Raw genomic sequence first — 15971 nt, 5'->3', positions numbered from 1 at the left:
TGGAAGGCCTTTTGGGGCTTGAGCAAGCAGAAGTAGGGGCTGGGGCCACACTGGAGTGTACTGTCAGGCAAAATGGGAAATGGGGGTGGGTCCTGCTTAGCAGCCACATCCATTCTTCTCTTCTTGGCGATCACTGGCCTTTGAGGGAGTCTGAGGGAGGAGGAAGAGAACTTTCTAAACGTGGTCCTCTTGACAGCTGGGAAGCTGGCAAGCCCAACCTGGGGTGAGGGGGTCGTTCCAGGGTAGCCAGACGCAAATATTGATTTTCCAAGCCTTTTGGGAGCCTCTCAGAACCCCATTACTACCAGGATACTCTGAAAAGAACCCCTCAAGAAGTAGGCCCTAGTCATGGGAGACACAGGGTCCCCACCTTTCGGGATACTCCTCAGGCTGGAAGAGCGTCTCTGGTTCCCCCTCCCTTCCCCACTGTCTGTCCGACACCCCCCACTACCCCCATATGTGATTTCAGCATCCCCAAACCCCCACTGAAGTGGAAAAAGAAGGGCCCCACCATGGCGAATTACTGGTTTTTATTGGAGCCCATTTTCTGGATGGCCTACTATGCGCCACATACTCCACATATGGAGCAAGGTGTTAATTGCTCCAAGCAATGCTGGATACAAGTGACAACACATTTCTCATGTCATTATCATAACTCAAACTTAATTCAACTCAACCTGGACCCACCTGTGGTGGTGGAGAACCCAACCACAGCAGATCAGGTCCCCTGTACTCTGTGGGCAAACCCACACATACAGATCAAAAAAAGGACATGAAACCCTGAATTGGGATGAACCCAGGATCCCAGGATGCAGTGGCCCAAAGCAACTGTCTCCTGACATTAAAGCCTCAGAAAAATTAGGGCTCTGTCACTCACTCTGACCTCTTTGTAGCCCCTTATCTCTCCAAACCTCAGGTCATTTCCTCTTTTGACCAAGACATAATGGATTCATCCATTGCTTCCTCCTCCAACCCCAACATAAGACTTGTTGGTTCTGCTCTAGGTCCATGCCACTGATTCCAACCAAATGACATTCTGGTCAAGGCCAAACTAGGAAGACAGTAAAAAAGGTCGTTGTTACTGGAGGTTAGTGGGGGCGGGGGGGGGGGGGGAGTATGAATAGTTGAACAGAAGACTTTTTAGGGCAGTGAAGCAGTTCTGTATGGTACCATAATGATGGATGCATGTCGCTATACACCTGCCCAAGTCACCAGAATGTACAAAACTGAGTGAACCCTAACGTAAACTATGGACTTGGGGTGATTATAATTTGTCAATGTAGGTTCATCAGTTACAATACCTTAGTGGGGGATGTTGATAACGGGGCGAGGCTATGCATGTCGGGGGGTAAGGGGCATATAGGAAATCTTCCCCTCATTTTGGTGTGAACCTAAAACTGTTCTAAAAAAGAAAGAAAATAATTAAAAGGACAAAGTTCATTCCATTTGCTCTACAGCCACTGGAGAGAAAGCTCAAAAATTCTCTCAAGAATTTGGACCATAACTGGTACACAACTCTGGCAGCCATTTTCTTTTCTTTTTTTTTTTAAAGATTATTTATTTATTATAGACACACACACAGAGAGAGAGGCAGAGACACAAGAGGAGGGACCCCGACGTGGGACTGACTCCATCCCAGGACTCCAGGATCGCGCCCTGGGCCAAAGGCAGGTGCCAAACCTCTGAGCCACCCAGGGATCCCTGGCAGCCACTTTCTATCACTGGAAACTTATGCCAGCTCAGGCCCTTGACTCTGGAACCCCATTGCTGTTTCAGCCTTGAGGTAGGTGGCTGAAGGCGGTGTGCACAGTACTTTCATACCCTTATTGTTTGCAAGTTGTAAAATAGAAGGAATAAAGGTTGGTGAGGAGAAACCCTTTTAAAGGTTCTCAGACTTTTGTATTCTGGAATTCCATCTCTTTGTAATTAAAAACATCAGATCAAAATCTGTCCTGAGAATAGCAGATCCTAAATAATAGAACCTTTCAGGACTGGGAAAGAGCATGAGCAGAGATGCCGCACAATATGTTTTTGGTGGCAATGCTTGAAATGGGAAATCCTTAACATGAAATTAAATCTCGCTAATAAATGAATTTATTTCATGGCTTATTAGTGTTATTCTTAGCAAAATTTGGAAAATGTGTTTTACTTTTGTTCTGGAATAAATAAGCATAATTATTTTTTTAAAGATTTTATTTATTTATTCATAAGAGACACACACAGAGAGAGGCAGAGACACAAGCAGAGGGAAGAGCAGGCTCCATGCAGGGAGCCTGACGTGGGACTCGATCCTGGGACTCCAGGATCACGCCCTGGGCTGAAGGCAGGTGCTAAACCACTGAGCCACCCGGGCTGCCCTAAACATAATTATTTAATGAAGAAAAAGTTTGGCTAAAATGCAGAAAATTAGAATTAATGGGGATTTAAATAAAATAGACATCTGTCTCTCTCTCTCTCTCTCTCTCTCTCTCTCTCCCTCCCCCTCAACTAAGTGCTGGCATCCAAGGCTGATGTGGCAACAGCCCAATCAATATGGTACCAGAACCTTTTGAGGTTTTTCTGTTCTGCCATCTTCAATGGGCTGCTTCCACTCATGATCTAAGATGGCTGCTGGAATGCCAACCATTATATCTGCATTCCAGAAAGCAAGAGGGTGAAAGGAACAAAGCAGGTCATGCCCCCATCTTTTAAGGATAGTTCCTTAAATTGCAGGTTTCATTTCTGCTTATATCACACTAGCCAGAACTTAGTAACACGGCCTTATGTCTTTATTCCAAGAGATGATGTGCCCAGGTAAATATTAGGGACTCATTACTAAGGAGTGGGGGGAAGTGAAGACCTGCCTTTCTACGGAGCAACTAGGATCCTAATTAAATCGTTCATTTCTTGGAACTGTTAGGATCCAGCCCTAGGCCCCTGCTCAACTCTGACAGCATCGCTGTAGAGCCTCCTATCTCACATAGAGGGCGCCAGAGCCCTCTGCTTCCACTCCATTATCCGTTCACATGCAACTGCAACATCTGAGGTACAGCCAGCTCAGCCCACAGTGGCCCAAAGATCTTCAGGGCCTGCTGTGGTCAGCTTGGGGACAGGTGGGAGTCTGGTAGCTCAGTGGGTAAGAGCCTGGGCCTTGCATAGAGCTGAGTTCAAATGCAGACATACCATTCACGAGCTGTGTGATCACGGAGAAGTCACTCAACCACTCTGAACCTAGAGCCTTCGAGGCAGCTTGTGTGAAGAGCCTGCCACAACGCCAGGAATATCAGAAGAGTTCTGTGAGTGCAGTGGGGGTGGTTGAAGGCTGTGTTCCCCCTTCCCCTCCCGAGGTAACCACTTCCATAGCCACACCCTGGACTGTCACTCACTCAGTCACCCCAGGGCCTGTGGTCTGTCCCTCTGGCTTTCCACCCCTGCTCATGCCCCCATGTCTGCTCCCGGAGAGTTTGAAGACATATGGACTTCTCCACCCCCAACTGCTAACAGTCCAGGGCAGAGAAATTCCCTTCCATCAATGCCAAGATTAGTCAGCCCTGCCCTCCCTTCAAATACACAAAGTGGCCACCAGCTATTACCAGCCAGATGAGAAAAACCCATAAAAGGAGGATCAAGAAATGCATAACAAACCACTATTGAGCTCTGACTGGCAGCAGCCTAAGCATTTACAATAAGTAACCATCTAACGACCTCCTGAGCCAGGTGCTATTGTCACCTCCACTTTGCAGGGAACTGAGTCACAGAACAGTAAATTAACTTGGCCGAGGTTTACACAGCTAGTAAGGGGCAGAGACATAGACTCTGAACCCAGGCAGCCTGTTTCCTGCACTGTACTCTGAGCTACTCAGCTCACTGCCTCTTTTCTTTTTAATATTAAGTTTTTATTTTAATTCTAGTGCAGTTAACATACAGTGTTATATTAGTTTCAGGTGTACAATATGATTCAACAATTCTATACATTGCTCAGTGCTTATCATGGTAAGTGTCCTCTTAATCCCCCATTCACCAGCTTCCCTCCTTCCTCCCTCCTTCCTCCCTCCTTCTCCCCCCTACCGTCTGGTAACCCTCAGTTTGTCTCTGTAGTTAAGAGTCTGATTCTTGGTTTGTCTTCCTCTCTCTCTCCTTTTGTTTGCTTGTTGTTTCTTCGATTCCACATATGAGTGAAATTATATGATATTTGTCTTTCTCTGACTGACTTATTTCACTTACCATAATACCCTCTAGCTCCATCCAAGTTGCTGCAAAGGGCAAGGTTTCAGTCTTTTTTATGGGTGAATAATATTCCATCATATATATTCATATATATATGTGTATACACACACACACACACACACACACACACACACTACATTTTCCATTCATCTTTCAATGCCACTTGGGCTGCTTCTTATACTGCCACTTTAATAAAATAAAAGAAAAGAACTACTGACCCCAGAGGAAACATAATTCAAATAACAGAACTTATATAAAAGAGTCCAATTCTATCATGTTCATAAAACAAAAAGAGGAAGCTATGAAGAAAAGCAAGAAATAGTTATTGGAAATTTAAAATAGAATCACTGAGAGAAACCAATTCAATAGAAAGAAGTGCGGGCATCTATGGTTTGGATGTCCAAAATGAATTCATTCTTCTTTTGATTACAAAAAACCTACTCTGATTTCCCTCCTCTATTCTGAAGACTGTGGATTGGGTGGAATGGACCATCCCCCTCCCCATTTTATACACAAAAGGAACATGTTGCTGTTGACAGTCCATGCTGAGGAACCAGGGGATGAAGACAACCATGATGGCAGAGGAAAGATATATAGTGACCCCGAGTCCTTGATGACATCATTGCAGTCCCTGGATCAAGCCATACCTGATGCTAAAAGAGTGAATGCTTCTCTTTTCCAATACCTACCTATCAAATCCTATAGAAAGACTCCAATTATCCTTTCCTCAGCTGTGTTTCCAGCCCTCAGATGAGTTACCATCAAGGTAAACTGCCAGGCCTGTGTACAAGCCCACCCCTGAAGGCACAGCAATTGGATACAAAAATAAATCAAATCACACAACTGGACTAGGGAAGCAGCCATTCACCAAAAGAAAGGAGGAGGTAAAACGGGTGCTGGATAAACACAACAGCAGCCACCATATCTCACTAGACAGACAAAGGGCCCAGGCATGGGAAAGTGTGCATGGCAAGTAGATTTTGCGGTAACATAATGGAAACAACATCTGTTTCTTCTCTCAGGAAGAAAAAAGAAAAGCAGTTAGAAAACCAGAGACAACAAAATCTATTCCAGGGACTGAATATGAAGCAAACACATGTGAGGCATGATTTTGAGCAATTAGTGGAGTAGAAGAAAAGAGAAGTGGCTTGACCTTGATGTTGGAGACAACAAATATTCTTCAAGCAGTGGAGGTGAAGGGAATGACTTTACATTTCCTTTTCAACAGAGCTATGTCATTACTTGGGTTCTGTAGTTATGTTTATATAATCACCAAACTGGTTATTCTCTGTTTTCAGAATCAATGTGAAGATAAAGAATGGATGGTTTAACTATAATTACAAAACAGAATGTAGATGTTATAAACTTTGACCATGGAAATGTGAAGATAAAACCAATAGAAATTAGAAGAGAGTAGGGAAGGAAGGTGGCAGGTGGCCTAGAGGCTAAGTATCTTTACATAGTGATGGGGCTCAAGAAGTTGTCTGAAGTTGATGGAAAAGGAACTAAGTTTTAAATATAGATTGTTTGGGGCACCTGGCTGTCTCAGTCAGTTAAGTGTCTGCCTTCAGCTCAGGTCATGATCCTGGGGTCCTGGGATGGGCCCCACACTAGGCTCCCTGCTCTGTGGGAGTCTGTTTCTCCTGCTCCCCTTGCTTGTGCTCATGCTCCCCTCCTCGCCTCTGTCAAATAAATAAATTAAATCTTTTTATAAATAAGTAAGTAAGTAGGGCAGCCCGGGTGGCTCAGCGGTTTAGCACCGCCTTCAACCCAGAGCCTGATCCTGGAGACCTTGGATTGAGTCCCACGTCGGGCTCCCTGCATGGAACCTGCTTCTCCCTCTGCCTGTGTCTCTGCCTCTCTCTCTCTCTCTCTCTCTCTCTGTCTCATGAATAAATAAATAAAATATTTTTAAAAAATAAGTAAGTAAATAAATAAATAAATGTAGATTGTTCAGGGGTACCTGAGTGGTGCAGTTGGTTAAGTGGCCAACTCCTGATCTCAATTCAGGTGGTGATCTCAGGGTCCTGGAATCAGTTCCCCCTGGGGCAGGCTCCTCACTCACCAGGGGGTCTGCTTGAAGATCTCTATCTCTGTGTCTCCCTCTCTGTCTCTCTCTATACCTTTGCACCTCCCCCTATTTGTGTGCACATTCTCTCTCTCTCTTTCAAATAAATAAATAAATAAACAAATAAATAAATCTTAAATATAGATTGGCAAGAACTATAAATAACAGCAACATGAGACTGTGATAATAATATACCCAACAAAATGAAAAAGTCGGGGGGGAGGGTGGGGAGATGGGAGATACTGTGATTTAAATTCTTGCTTTAACAATGAGGTATCATTAGATGCTCTCAAGTTACTAACTTGAGAAACAGAGGTAGTCTTATTTTTCTGAGAGTGTGCAAGGGCAGAGGGAGAGAGAATCCCACGCTGATTTCCCAATGAGCACAGAGCCTGATGCAGGGCTCCATCCCACAACCCCAAAATCATGACCTGAGCCAAAATCAAGAGTCATTTGCTTAAAAGGCACCCAGAGAAACAGGTAAAGTGTATTATTTTAGAACTATAATATTAAAACTCTGAAATATCTAATAATAGAAAAAGTTCTGAGGAGTTGAGTGGGTATAGGAAATTCTGCTTTCCATTTTGTCCCATCCTGTACTGCTGAATCTCTACCTTCACAGACTACACCCTAACAGATTCCCCACCACCCACCTTACTCTACCTCCTATGTTTCTATGGAGGGTCAGCACTCAGCACCATTCCCATCTCCCTCTACTTTGTCTGCCTATACCACAGGGAATGGAAAACCACATCTGCATTTCCCAGGCTCCTTTCCAGCTGTCTTAATGCCACTACACCGCTGTTCAGCCAAAATTAATTTCCCACTTCACCAGACTGTCAAATAATAGGGTCTCTCAAAACTCTGGAACTGGGACCAACACCCTTAGGCTTCTGCTTGTAGCTGAAAGAGAAGGCAGATAAATTTAGGAATGCTCACATGCATGGAGAAGAAAAAAATAAATCAGGCAATCTATTAACAGCATGAAAAACACACGCCACAGACTGAGGAAAAATATTTGCAAAACACATATCTAATAAAGGACTTGTATCCAAAATATACAAAGAAGTCTTACAACTCAACAATAAGAAATCAAACAACCCCAGCAAAAATGCACAAAGGGGGACACCTGGGTGGCTCAGTGGTTGAGCATCTGTCTTCAGTTCAGGGTGTGATCCCAGGGTCGAGGGATCGAGTCCCATATCGGGATCCTTGCAGGGAGCCTGCTTCTCCCTCTGCCTATGTCTCTGCCTCTCTCTGCATGTCTCTCATGACTAAATAAATAAAAATCTTTTTTTAAATGCACAAGGGGGGGTGGTGCCTGGTTGGCTCTGTCAGTGGAACATGCAACTCTTGATCTGGGAGTTGTGAGTTCGAGCCCCATATTGGGTGTAGAGATTACTTAAAATTTTTTAAATCTTTTAAAAATGCGTAAAGGATCTGAACAGATATATCATCAAAAACACACAAATGAAAAGATGCTCAACATCTTATGTCATTGGGAAATCGCAAATTAAAATGAGATTTCACTACATACCTATCAGAATGGCCAAAATCCAGAACACAGACAACACCAAATGCTGATAAGAATGTAGAGCAACAGGAACATCTATTCTTTGCTGGTGGGAATGAAAAATGGTATAGCTACTTTGGAAGACAGTTTGATGGGTTTCTTACAAAGTTAAACATAGTCTTACCATATGATCCTACAGTCACACTCCTAGATATTTACCCAATTGAGTTGAAAACATGTCTACACAAAACTCTGTCTACAAATGTTTATAGCAGCTTAACTTATAATTGCCAAAAACTGAAGCAACCAAGATGTCCTTCAATGAGTAAATGAATAAATAAACTGTGTTACATGCATACAAGGGAATACAAGTTAGTAACAAAAAGAAATGAGCTATCAAGCCATGAAAAGGCACAGAGGAAACTTAAACACATAGGACCAGGTGGAAGAAGGCAGCCTGAGAAGGCTACCTTCTGGCAGTGCCTGGGTGGCTCAGTTGGTGGAGCGTCTGACTCTCAGTTTCAGCTCAGGTGGTGATCTCAACCGTTGTGGGATCGAGCCCTGTGACCACTAAACACTCAGTGCAGAGTCAGCTTCAGATTCTTTCTACCTATCCCTCTGCCTCTCCAATCTGTCTCTCTCTCTCTCTCTCTCTCTCAAATGGATAAATAAAATCTTTGAGGAGAAAAAAAAGACTACCTCCTGTGTGATTCCAACTATTTGATCCTGAAAAAGGCAAAAATTTTGCCTGGGGTTTTCAAGCGCTCAACAGATAAATAAGTGGAGGACAAGATTTTTATGGCAGAAAAACTATTCTGTATGATATTATCATGATGAATACAGGATATCATACATTTTTCAAAGCCTATAGATGTAGGGATCCCTGGGTGGCTCAGCGGTTTGGCGCCTGCCTTTGGCCCAGGGCGTGATCCTGCAGTCCCGGGATCGAGTCCCACATCGGGCTCCCTGCATGGAGCCTGCTTCTCCCTCTGCCTGTGTCTCTACCTCTCTCTCTCTCTCTGTGTGCGTCTCTCATGAATAAATAAATAAAATATTAAAAAAAAAAACAAAGCCTATAGATGTAAAGCACAAAGAATGAAACAATGTAAACTGTGGATTTTAGTTAACAATGTATCGATGTTGGTTCAGTAATTGTGACAAACAGGCAACACCAAACTGAGATGTTAATATAAGGGAAATTGTGCAAGGAAAGGATCCATGGGAACTCTGTAGTCTCTGCTCAACATTTTTGAAAACTTACAACTATTTTTAAAAATAAAATCTTTTGGGGGGCGCCTGAGTGGCTCAGTGGTTAAGCTTGCAACTCTTGATTTTGGCTCAGGTTGTGAACTCAGGGTCATGAGACTGAGCCACGCCTTGGGCTCCACGTTGAGCATGGAGCCTGCTTAAGATTCTCTCTCCCTGTCTCCCTCTTCCCCTCCCCCTCTCAAAATAAATAAATAAAATCTATGGGGGGATGCCTGGGTGGCTCAGCGGTTGAGTGTCTGCCTTTGGCTCAGGACATGATCCCAGGACCCCGGAATCAAGTCTCATGTCAGGCTCCCTGCATGAAGCCTGCTTCTCCCTCTGCCTATGTCTCTGCCTCTCTCTTTCTGTGTCTCTCATGAATAAATAAATAAAATATTTTTTTTAAATCTATGGGGTGAGGGATAGGCAAAAAGGAGTAAAGCGGAGTAGGGGATACAGGCTCCCAGGCATGGAATGAATAAATCATAGGGATGAAAGGTACAGCACAGGGAGTAGAGCCCGTGGTATGGTAATAGCTTTGTGTGGTGATCAGTGTCAGCTACGCTCCAGGTGGGCACAGCATAATGTACAGACTTGTCCAATCAGTATGTTGTATACCTGAAACTCAAGTAACATCATATGTCGATACACTTCAATGAAAACATAACTAAAATCGGGACGCCTGGGTGGCTCAGTGATTGAGCATCTGTCTTTCGCTCAGGGCATGGTCCCAGTTCGGGGATCAAGTCCCACATCGGGCTCCCTGTGAGAAGCCTGTGTCTCTGCCTCTCTCTCTGTCTCTCATGAGTAAATAACTAAAATGTTTAAAAAAAAAACATAACTTGGGGGATCCCCGGGTGGCTCAGCAGTTTAGCGTCTGCCTTTGGCCCAGGGCGTGATCCTGGAGTCCAGGGATCGAGTCCCACATTAGGCTCCCTGCATGGAGCCTGCTTCTCCCTCTGTGTCTCTGCCTCTTTCTCTCTGTCTCTCTGTCTCTCATGAATAAATAAATAAAATCTTAAAAAAAAAATAACTAAAATCTATTGATTTTTTAAAAATATTTTATTTATTTATTCATGAGAGATCCAGAGAGAGAGAGAGAGAGGCAGAGACACAGGCAGAGGGAGAAGCAAGCTCCATGCAAGGAGCCTGACGTGGGACTTGATCCCGGGTCCCCAGAATCACGCCTAGGGCCGAAGGCAGCGCTAAACCGCTGAGCCACCCAGGCTGCCCCTGATTTTTTTTTTTAATATTTATTTATTTATTTATTTATGATAGTCACACACAGAGAGAGAGAGAGAGAGAGAGAGAGAGGCAGAGACACAGGCAGAGGGAGAAGCAGGCTCCATGCACCGGGAGCCCGACGTGGGATTCGATCCCGGGTCTCCAGGATCGCGCCCTGGGCCAAAGGCAGGCGCCAAACCGCTGCGCCACCCAGGGATCCCTTTTTTTTTTTAAAGGCAATCCTTAACAAGGAAGAATCTAGTAGATGTGCAGAGAATAGCACAGAGAGTCAAATAGCAACAGAGAGGAAAGTGGCCAGGTGGTGGCTCCCTGGCTACTGACATATTTCCAGTTCTTTGTTTCAGGCCCTCATGAGGCCCAGATGCACCTTCTTCTGCTCCTGGATTCTATAACCTACAAACCAAGGAGCATAAGCTTCTCCTTCACCCACGCTGCTCTAATGGGTTTTGATACTTATGAAACTCTTCTAAAGTTATTACCCAAATTGACCCAGTCTCCAGGTGATGTTATGACAGAAGAGGTCCAGGCTAGCTACCAAAAAGTAATTTCAACAAATTTCAAGTTCTGCGTATTTTCTTAAACATCACGAAAGAGATACTTAGATTAAGCAACACATGATAAAACCCCTTTCTTTCTTCTTCCACCCCCTTTACCACACACCACACGTGCTCCTACAATTCTCTTTTTTTTTTAATTTTATTTATTTATTTATTTATGAAAGTCACACATAGAGAGAGAGGCAGAGACACAGGCAGAGGGAGAGGAAGAAGCAGGCTCCATGCACCAGGAGCCCGACGTGGGATTCGATCCCGGGTCTCCAGGATCGCGCCCTGGGCCAAAGGCAGGCGCTAAACCACTGCGTCACCCAGGGATCCCCTCTCTTGAAAAACTCAAGACAATTTCCCCCAACCCTGTCTATACACTTCTTGTCTTTCCCCTAGCCTCCCTCCATCCTGAGTCTGCATCATAAAAACCAAAAAGTGTTCCAGAGAGACAGAACTTTCCTCCTCCAACAATGTTGGGAGGGGATGGTTGAAACTGAGCAACAAAGCCAGAATCACCTTTTTAAAGATTTTATTTATTTATTCATGAGAGACACAGAGAGAGAGAGAGGCAGAGACACAGGCAGAGGGAGAAGCATGATCCCTTTGAGGAGCCCAATGTGGGACTCGATCCCAGGACCCCAGGATCATGCCCTGAGCCAAAGGCAGACGCTCAACCACTGAGTCACGCAGGCCGCTCCAGAATTGTCTTTTGAGGGCAAAACGGTGGGGTAGGCTGCCTCCTGGGAAGCCCTCTACCCTTCTCTTTCACACTGCACTCCCTGCCTGGGTGATCTCATCCACTCTCGTGGCTTCAATTACTATCTCCATGAGGGTGACTGCCAAATTTCTACCCACAACCCAAAACTCTGTTCTGAGCTCCAGATCCATATAGCAACTGCCTAGTCAACATTTCTCTTTTGGGTCGAATCAGATAGGATTACATTTGGCTATGAGCAGAAGAGCCTGAAAATGCAGTGTCCTAAACAAAGGGGTTTCTTTCTTCTGCATTAAGAGTCTGGATGTACACAGCCCTTGGCTGGCATGGGAATACTGTTCAAGTGGAAGTCTCTCCGCAGGTCACTATTCTACCGCCCAGGCATGTTCCTCAACTTTATGTTCCAAAATGGTGGTTAGAGCTCCAGTCATCCTATCAACATTCCAGGCACAGGATGGAGAGTAGCAAAATGAGGAACAAGGAACAAGAGGCACTCATCAGTGTTTAAAGGCTGGAAGACCCTATGTAATACTTCTGTTTGTGTCTCATTAGCCAGAACTTAGTTCCATGGCCATGCCAAGCAGAAGGAAGGCTGGGAAATCTTTTCTTTATGCTGGGTGGCCGTGTGCATGGTCAAAAAAAAGAGATTTTATTGTTAAAAATAAGAAAATAGGTATGGGAGATGGGGGCAGCTCCACAGCCTCCCTCAACTTAACATGGCTAAAATGGAAGTATTATCTTGCCTCAACACATCCTGTTCCCTTATAGTCTTGGTCCTTTCCTGTACCCTCACAGAACCCTAGCAGAGGGGCAATTCTGTGGGATAGCAGCTGGCCAGGGGAGATGTCACTCAAACTAAGGAAAGGGCTGAGCAGAGAGAATTGTGCAATAAATCTCAACCTTTGGTCTGGAATAGAAACCAAAGATCCTAAACAAGATACTCAAGTGGAACAACAACAAGCGAGATTGGGGATTCCCGAGCAAAGGACCAGCATGCCTGCTGGAGTAGGACACAAAGGTCTACTTGAAGACGCCAAGGACAAACATGCTGAGCTTGTCATCCAGCTGGCTACTGGGCCTGTCAATCCCATCCTGCCTCCTGCTCTCTCTGCCCTCCTTGCCTTTATATGTACTGTTTCCTCCTCCTGGAATGTCCTTCCCACTTCTCCACACGGATGACTCTCTCTATCGTCCTTCAGGGCTCAGATCAGGGGTCACCTCCTCCAAGAAGTCGTCCCGATGTTCCCGCTGGGAACCCTAATGATATCACACTGGAAAAGGGCCTGCAAGTGGGACAGTGTTGGTGCAGAGTTGCAGGAAAGAGGCTGATTCTGGTCCTTTGGGTGTCATTTGGGGCAGGGTGCTGGAGAGTCTCAGTGGGAAGGTGGGACCCCAGGGCTTTCTTTTATGAAAAAAGAGGCACCAACTTCTCTTACAACAGTGGAGGCACGGCGCTACCAAGGCTGACCGTGGACTGGGCCTCCCACACTCCCATCTCTGATGAAGAAAATGGTGTGGCTGTGGGCCACAGAAAGGAAGTCCAGATGGGTGGGGGCAGGCGGAGTAATTCCTGGAAGGAAGCTCGCACCTAAGGAATCCGGTAGAGAAACACTCTAGAGGCCCCTGTCCCAGAAGCTCTCCACCTCCTGTCCCCAGGAAGGGGCAGGCAGGGCTAGGCAACCATCGGGGAGCCACCTCTGGATGCCTAGGCATCATCCTCCCCTGCTAGCCTCCTGCCACATGTGGCACAATCAAGGACATAGGCCCTGAGGCCACTGTTGGGTCTGAATGGGACATTGCTCTGTTCTCCCTAAACCTCAGCTTTCTCCTCTGTAGAATGAGGTTGGAGGGCCCTCCCCGCCAAGGGTTTGGTGGCAGGGTAGGTGGCAGGGTAAGCTACCCAGCTAGGCATCAGTACACTGTGGGGTTCAGCCAATAAGCTCTACTGGTGAATAAAAGCATCTGCCCATCCTTCCCAAGGCCAGCTATGGGGGTACATGCCCTCCCCAGTGGTGAGTGTGTGTGCATGTGTGGGGCCCCAAGCTGGGGCAGAACAAGCAGCTGGACCTGGGCAGGAGGGAAGGGAGATTGAGACCCTCTGCCCTAAAACTGCCTGCTGGTCTACCATGTTAGGCCAGGTGGTGGGCACTGGGAAAGGAGAGCCCTGCTTCTGCCTTCCCAACCCAGAGTTCTCCTGAGAGACCCCTAGTGATAACCAGGGCTCGAGGCTCTCTGAATGGACACAGCACCCACAACAGGGTCCAAGGGGCTAGTTTCTTCCCGAGGCCCCAAAGAAAAGCAGAACATTGCTGAGTAGGTCAGGGCTGGGGGCTTGGCCCAAGTGGAACAAAGATTGTGTTTGAAAGGCAGGAGATGGGATCCCTGGGTGGCACAGCGGTTTAGCGCCTGCCTTTGGCCCAGGGCGTGATACTGGAGACCCCGGATCGAATCCCACGTCGGGCTCCCAGTGCATGGAGCCTGCTTCTCCCTCTGCCTATGTCTCTGCCTCTCTCTCTCTCTGTGTGTGTGTGACTATCATAAATAAATAAAAATTTAAAAAAAATGAAAGGCAGGAGATAAGGTTGGAGCTTAGGTCTGGGAAGGGAAGCTTGGGAGGTCAACCAAGGGCAGGCTACTTCTTGGATCACTTGGATCTTCTCCTGTAGGTAATGAAGAGCCACAGGGCCAGATTTGTACTTTGGAAAGTTACCTTCAGTTGCACAATAGAGATAGTTGGAAAGGCAGGGCATCCTCAGAAGAAGGAGTGAGCCAAGGCCAGAGGTGGGAAGCCTGGCCTGGAGAGACACTGCTCCTGGGAGGATACTCTTAGATGTGGATCCTTCCACCAGCTTCCCCACCCAGGGAGAAGCAGAAAGCCAAGCAGAAAGCCGGTAAAGTCAGTGGGGGGCGGGAGGTTCCCACAATGGCACTGGGAGGGGAGAGGAGGGCATCCAGGCACACAGAGGATGGTAAAGGCAGGGGCTCTGCAGGATCCTTGTGCACGCCTTCATGAGGCCAAACCTGCTGGCAACTGAATCGAACATTCCTGAATTTGAGGATTCGCTGGGATTATATGCTGTCCTCTCTGTGTCAGACTGGAAGCTGCCCAAGGGTGGGGTCTGTAATTCCCAAATCATACTGAGAAGGCCTGAAATCGTGGGATGGGGGGTGAAGGCTGCCAAGTAGATGCTGCTGAGGTCTGGAGACCCCCTCCCATGAGTCTTCACTCCTGCTCAAGAGCCTGCTGCCCTGGCCCTCAGAGATGATCCAATATGTAGAGCTCAGGGTGGGGATGGAAAGAAGCCAAAGTTGAAGGGCAAAAGAAAACAAGAGACTGGGCTATATTGGAGGGGCCAGACCCTTGGCCCGTTCATTCCCCATACCCTCACCTGCAGCCACTCCCACCCTCCTCAGCTTTGCTCAGCTTCTGGCATGACATGAAGACCTAACAGCCCCCCATCACACACCTGTCACACACATAAATACAAACACATGCACAAAGACACAAGATACAGTGACACAATTATGTAATATACATAGACACAAAGACGCAGTCACACAGATGTCCCAAGAACACACTAACACATGAACACAGATACACACATACAGCCACTGGCACACAGAGATGCACTCATTCACACAGACACGCACTCACCGGAGCAGTCAGGGGAGGCTGCCGATTGGATACCCTGCTGGCTTACTGGCCTAGGTACTGCCATCCCAAACTGAGTGGCACAGCACATCCCCTACCTCGGACCTGGCTACAGGGGCGCTCCAGGTCAGTGACCTGATGGTAAGGGCAACATGCCTAGGAGGGGCAATGCTTAAGCTGAGGAACTTTTAGATGCGCAGTAGGGGAGGAGGTACAGTTTTTAGGGAGGGAAAAAATGGCCCCTACAAAGGTCTGGGGTAGTGGGGCAACTGTGATGCCCAAAGAACTGTGGGGCCCTCGTCTGGGAGGGGGAGGCCAGCCCCCCACTGCTGGGAGACGTGGCTGAGAAGCAGCCCTTGGCCCCTGTCCCACCTGCGCCCAGCCGGGGTCCTCGTGGGGGCCCACTGTGCAGACCAAGCTTCATCAAGGAGAGAGCCAGGCCCAGCCGGGCCCCAACGGGCTGACCTCACCTTCAGTCTGACCCTGGAGCCTAGGCTAGGGCTGGGTGGCACGTGGAAGGTGGGATGGATTGGGGACTGTAAGTAAGAGGAGTCGGGACCGGGGGGACAGGAGGGGTCTGGGCCGGGCCCTCCCTCACCAGCCGCTAAGCTGAGCCCCGAGGTGGGCCCTTTGGGCGGGGAGACAGAGCCCCTCCGCCGCCGCCGCCGGCCGCAGGAGGCCAACCAGGGGTCTGGAATTCCTCTTCCCTCCCTCCGCCTCCCCTCCTCACCGCCCCCCACACCCACCCGGGAGCTGCGGGCGGGCGGAGGGGGGGCGCG

This window comes from Canis lupus, chromosome 24, assembly GCF_011100685.1.
Source record: "Canis lupus familiaris isolate Mischka breed German Shepherd chromosome 24, alternate assembly UU_Cfam_GSD_1.0, whole genome shotgun sequence".
NCBI lineage: Eukaryota > Metazoa > Chordata > Mammalia > Carnivora > Canidae > Canis > Canis lupus.
Note: the sequence above shows the minus strand (reverse complement) of the source record.